The sequence below is a fragment of the Malus sylvestris genome, chromosome 14 (assembly GCF_916048215.2).
Source record: "Malus sylvestris chromosome 14, drMalSylv7.2, whole genome shotgun sequence".
NCBI classification, from domain to species: domain Eukaryota; kingdom Viridiplantae; phylum Streptophyta; class Magnoliopsida; order Rosales; family Rosaceae; genus Malus; species Malus sylvestris.
Window position 1 is genome coordinate 24809611 of NC_062273.1, and position 5537 is coordinate 24815147.

General features: G+C 36.0%; 1 long non-coding RNA gene across 1 annotated transcript; it reads left to right on the forward strand.

The window, feature by feature from the left end:
- The first annotated feature begins 1492 nt into the window (after positions 1 to 1492).
- On the forward strand, positions 1493 to 3740 carry LOC126600391 (uncharacterized). Its single transcript, XR_007615435.1, has 3 exons — positions 1493 to 1922; positions 2521 to 2581; positions 3311 to 3740. It is a non-coding gene; the product is annotated as an uncharacterized LOC126600391 (long non-coding RNA).
- Positions 3741 to 5537: the final 1797 nt, after the last annotated feature.

A 5537-nucleotide genomic window follows, 5' to 3' on the forward strand; every position in this document is an offset into this window, starting at 1 on the left:
TGGTTGACCAACCTTTGGGAAATGCCTTCAAAATCCTAAGTCAAATGTTTGCCATGACCATCATGATGCAAGACAATATTGATGAACTAAGAAAACTCAATAAGGAAATGACACTATTTTGCAAGGAAGAGCCACAAAAAAACAGCCTAGCTCAAACTATATATTGCAACAGCCAAAAAAATTATATTTTGCAAGAAAATGACACAAAAAAAATTATTGAGATAAATTTGGAATCGTATTACGGACGAGTTAAGTCTGATAATTTGTTACACCACTCGTTAATTCGACACGAAAAGATATGAAAATAATAGGTTTTCGGTCAACCCGTTAAGGAATCAATTCGTTATCGGGTCACCTATTAAAAATGCGATAAGATATCGTTTGCCTGATTTAAACATTAGGCATGACAATTTCTTGCATGACCTGTCAACTCGACACAAAATGACACGACCCGTTAACAAATTGTATCGTTATTGGGTCACCTATTAAGAACCAGGTCTAGGTTGAGTACTGCTGATTTATGTGAGGTATATACTTATGATATGGTACCTCTTTGATTAAGTTAACATGTCATACTTAAAAGTTTGACCTCAATTAATTGTTGAAAAGCAAAATCTTTATGGATGTTCCGAATATATATCACGTACATTTGAGATTTCAGATTTCTAATGAGAGGTTTCTCTGTAGTTTTAGAAGTTAGAGTATAATCCTTTTGTAATCTTTTAAATTTTCTACCAACTAATTTTTAGCTGTATAAATTTCTACTTTGACTAGTCATCTTCGTTGATTAAAATAATTTTCTAATCAACGAATGAGGAATAGTTCAACACAAAATCTTTTTTAATTATGAAGAGAGAATTATTACCAGACTAACCGCTAGTTTATCACTTAAGATAAGTTAATTAACAATTATTGGTCAAATATTTTTTGTGTGTGTTGCCTAGTGATATATGATGAAGGCATTGATAGAGACGAGTGCCCTAAATCTATGCTGTTGGTAATGGTCGCAAATCATATATAATTGATTAAAGGTTTTTTAGTCAAATTTTTGAGATTGGAGTAATTCCTAAAATTGTGACAACTCGTCCTTAATTTAACAATTTTATTAATTTTAAAAAAGTTAATTGATGAAAATGCCCGTAGCGGCAAGATTGTTGACTTTCGTTGACCGTCATTTCGTTATGTGTACGAGCTACTATTTTATCATGTTCTCGAAGTACTCGACGGTATGAGCACTTAGGCACAAGCGGAATTAAATTCGGAGCTACGATGAAGATTCTATAGAACTACGAATCCGAAAATACTTTTGTATAAAATTACTATTTTATATTTTATATATTTATTTTAATTATTATATTATTATATTATTATTTTAATATTTTAATATTTTTCTGTTGGGATATTTTAATTATTTTAATATTTTCTAGCCCGTGGGGCCTACACCCACATCAAACTCTCTTCTTCTGTCTTGCCAAGTGTTCCTTCTCCCACACACTCATCTCTTTCTCTCGGCACTTTCCCGCTCAGACCGACTCACCCTCTCTACTCTCACGTCCCTCATCTCTCCTCCGTGTGCACCAACACAATTGCATGTCGTCGACACTCCGACGAACCTCACCACCACGCCTCGCACTTCCCTTTTTCCTCCTGATCCTAAACTCTCGGTGTTCTTTCCCCCTTTGTGCTCGCTGCACATGAACGTCGACGAGAACCCGGTGAGTTCACGGTGTCTCCGACGTTGGTAAGTTTTGAAAGCCACCCAAATCTTCGTGGATCGTGTTTTACTATATGTTCCTAGTGTTTTTGTAAGGATTTTAGTAATCTTTGAACGCAAAACCACATCTAGGAAGAACTTCCCCAGTTTTCGGCGAGAAACCCGACGACATTGAGCCATTTTTCGGCCACAGCAGAACCTCGTGCTAGTATATTTCTCTTCCTCTCAACTTAAGCTTCAATTTCATATATTATATGCTAGTTTTAGTTGAGTTTTGAAACTAAACGGAGCCGGAGAAGTTTCTTGGCCAAAATTCCCAGTTTCTAGCTTTCTCCTTCGTTGGGTCCAACAACCCGTGAGTCCAAACAGGTCAACCCGACCCGATACAGGAAAAAAAAAGGGCTTAAGCCCAAACATTTGGCATGTTGTTCCAGCCTGGCCCATTTCAAAAATGGGCTCATAATATTCTCTAAAATATTCTTGGAATATTCTTTGAAATATTCTTAGAATATTCTTCGTGTTGACTTTTTCGAAATTTTATCGGAAACCCTCCTAGGCTAATTTTGATGCCCCGAGTCCATTTTTTGACATCCATTTAGTGAAATTCCGAAGTTTTAACATAGTTGACTGCTGGGTGTTTTAGTTGACTTTTTAGGTTGATCGTTAACTTTTTCGTTAACTTTTTACAAAATTTGCCGGGGACCCTTCTTAGTGTATTTCGACACATTGATTCCAAATTTGTCGTCTGTTTCTCCAAATTCAAACGTTTTAATTGAGTTTTACTAATGAGTCTCTATTATGCTTAGGTACGATTAGCATCAGCAATCCATATCTACTCGTCAGAACGACTACAACTTGCAAGTATCTGTGAGTGGGTCTTTTCTTTTATATATATATAACAAATTTTCTAGGTGATGCCGTAATGAAATTAACATTTATACGAAATGTCGTAATGATGATAATTAGGAAATCATTATAAATCCTATGGGATGACCTTAATTAGATTGATGGCTATGAATAATATTATGTTGACTCGAATTATTGTGGCATGACTATATTTACGTTATCTGCTCATCGTGTGCTACACTGGTGTCAGTACTCACCCGGGCTAGGGCTAGCCTTCACGTGTATGTTCACATCGCACCATACACTCACTTTGGATCCATTGTAGGTGCAAGTCTTGTCCTAGATTGCTATAGGCAATTGGGACTCGTATATGCTGTGCATAGCACCAGTCTTCACCTGATTGTAGTACTAGAGCATAAATCATTATTACACCAAGTTTTGTTCATGTTATAATACCTCTGCATGAACTCGTGTGTCAGCATGTGTCGTTGAGCACTCGATATGATATGTTTATTTCTACGAGATATTGTGATTACTAGAAGTTATATGCTTATTTACAAATTTTGTGACGTATTGAATTCTTGAGATATTGCATGCTACGGTAAATATTTTCATACTATACGAAGTATGTACTATTTTGGAAACTATACTTGTTTTATGACGAGGGGTTATTATGTTTTCGAAAAGGTTTTTACAAAACTTTATTTTTAGGCCCACTCACATTTATTTTGTCGCCCCTCCATGTTTTAGTGGCAATGTTTGCGTGTCGACGAGGATTCCTGACAAATCTTGGTTTAGGAGATTACCTTCGATGATATAATTCTCATCCTACCTCTACTGTACTTTACTTATGCTCTGACATCATGTGTGAAATTGATTCATTCCCGCTCACAAGCGCACTCTTATATTTAGGCATTTTTAGTTTAGATTTATTCACATTTTTCATATCACTACACTTTATGGCTTCGTCACCTTTATGGTGTCGGCCAGCACAGCTCGATTCGGAATCCATGTGGACATTCCGAGTTGGGTTGTGTCAAAAATTGATAGAAGCGGTCTCTGAATTAGTACACCGTAAATCATTTTAATCTTTGCCTGAAAATTCTGTCAATATCTTCGTCAAGTGGAGATGTTGGTTAGACAAAAAAGTAGTCACGTGGTCGTTCACTTGACAATTTAACGAGAATATTGACAATTTTTTTACGAAATGACCAAAATGATTTACGATGACAAACTCATGGACTACTAATCAATTTTCAATGTCAGAGACTAAAATGAGAAGTTATGTCAATATCAAAAATCATTTTAGCTAAAAAACCTTGACTAAATTAAGCAGTTGTCGTTTTAAGTAACGTACCGGGAGCACATGCATCCTTACTGTTTAGTTAAGATCTGCTGGAGATGGCACTGTGGGTGTGGCACCACTTGCATCCACAAAGTTTAAGCAAGCAAGCTTTCGTGGGTCTTTTCTCCCTTGAAATAAAGTGCAAATCTTTACCACTTTGGCCAACGAAAGATGCTGGTATCTGAAAAATTGATAAAGATACTGACATTTTATGTGATGAGTTCAATGTTTTTCAGATAAACTAAAGAATTGCCAAGTTACTACAAAACTCTTCAATTTAGTGTGGATGTATCATCTCTGTCAATCCCCTTTAGGAATTCATCAAGTGTCATTATGTGTTGCGCAGGTGAGAATATTTTTCATGTGTATCTTTACCGGTCCAAGACCCTTAAATGACTTGGAGTAAGAATTTTGTTGACTACAACTCGTCTTTGAAGAAGCAAAAGATGCATCTCACGAGCTTTAGTCAATCGAGTTCTTAAGAGTTCACGTGCATTGCAAATGATATATATTTTGACTAAATTTTTAATTGATAAGTAATGGAGGTGGTACATTCACACTAAAACACGAGTTTGGATAGTATTTGCTCACACCTCAAACCTCAAATAGTGTAGATATGTTTATGCAATTCTCTCTAAAGATTTGTGGGTCACAATAGAAGTATTTATTTAGTGTGATTGTCATATTGCCATGTGACATTATCAATCCACTTACATTGTATCATGTGAATTTATTTATGAATATTATATCCAAAATTCATGATGCATCACCTTATTTTCATCTATACCAAAGTTTAAGAATGAGGACGTGCTGGGTGTTCTTGAGGGTGGTTGCCGCCCTCTCTGAATGGCGGCGGAGCCGATGATTTCCACACACCTGACCTTATGTTACTTGCACCCAAACAACTCTCTCTTCTTCCTCCACTTCATCATCAACATCCATACCAAATAGCGGTGTGACAAGACAACCTATTAAAAAACATGTTTAGGTTACACAACCACACCAATTTTTTTACCTTAAAGTCCTTGAATCCCAAAACATCCTTATTAAATACCTTAAAAAGAAGATATAAGGCATTATAACTTAAGAGTGGTGATGGTGGTGGTAGATGAAACAAATTATATTTGTTGGTTTTGGAAAAAAAAATAGAGATGGAAAGGGATGAGACACATACATTCCTATACTCTATCACCTATTGGCTTATTTCATAGGTCCACAAAATCAGCACCATCAATAATAGTTGAAAAAAATAAATAAGAGAATCCCTTTTGTGCCTGGAAATTTTGGGACCATTATTATTTAGGTTACTTAGAGCTCATAAATTTTGGATTGAGATCCATTCTAATTGAGAGATTCAGACTACTCAATTTTAACTCTACAGTTCCTATTAGCTCATCCCAGTGACCTACTTCACAAAAACTCAAATTTGAACGGACCCAAATCTATGTGTCTCTCTCTTGAACAGTCCAAATCTCTAGGTCCAAAGGAGATCCATAATGGAACTCATTCCAGTCATTGTAATCTAATCTAACAAGAAATCTCCTCCTCTTCCCAAAGGGAATGAAAGATTGAAAACAAAACCCTCCTTCCTAGTTCACATGAGCAGACTCACCCTCACGGCATTCAAGTCTC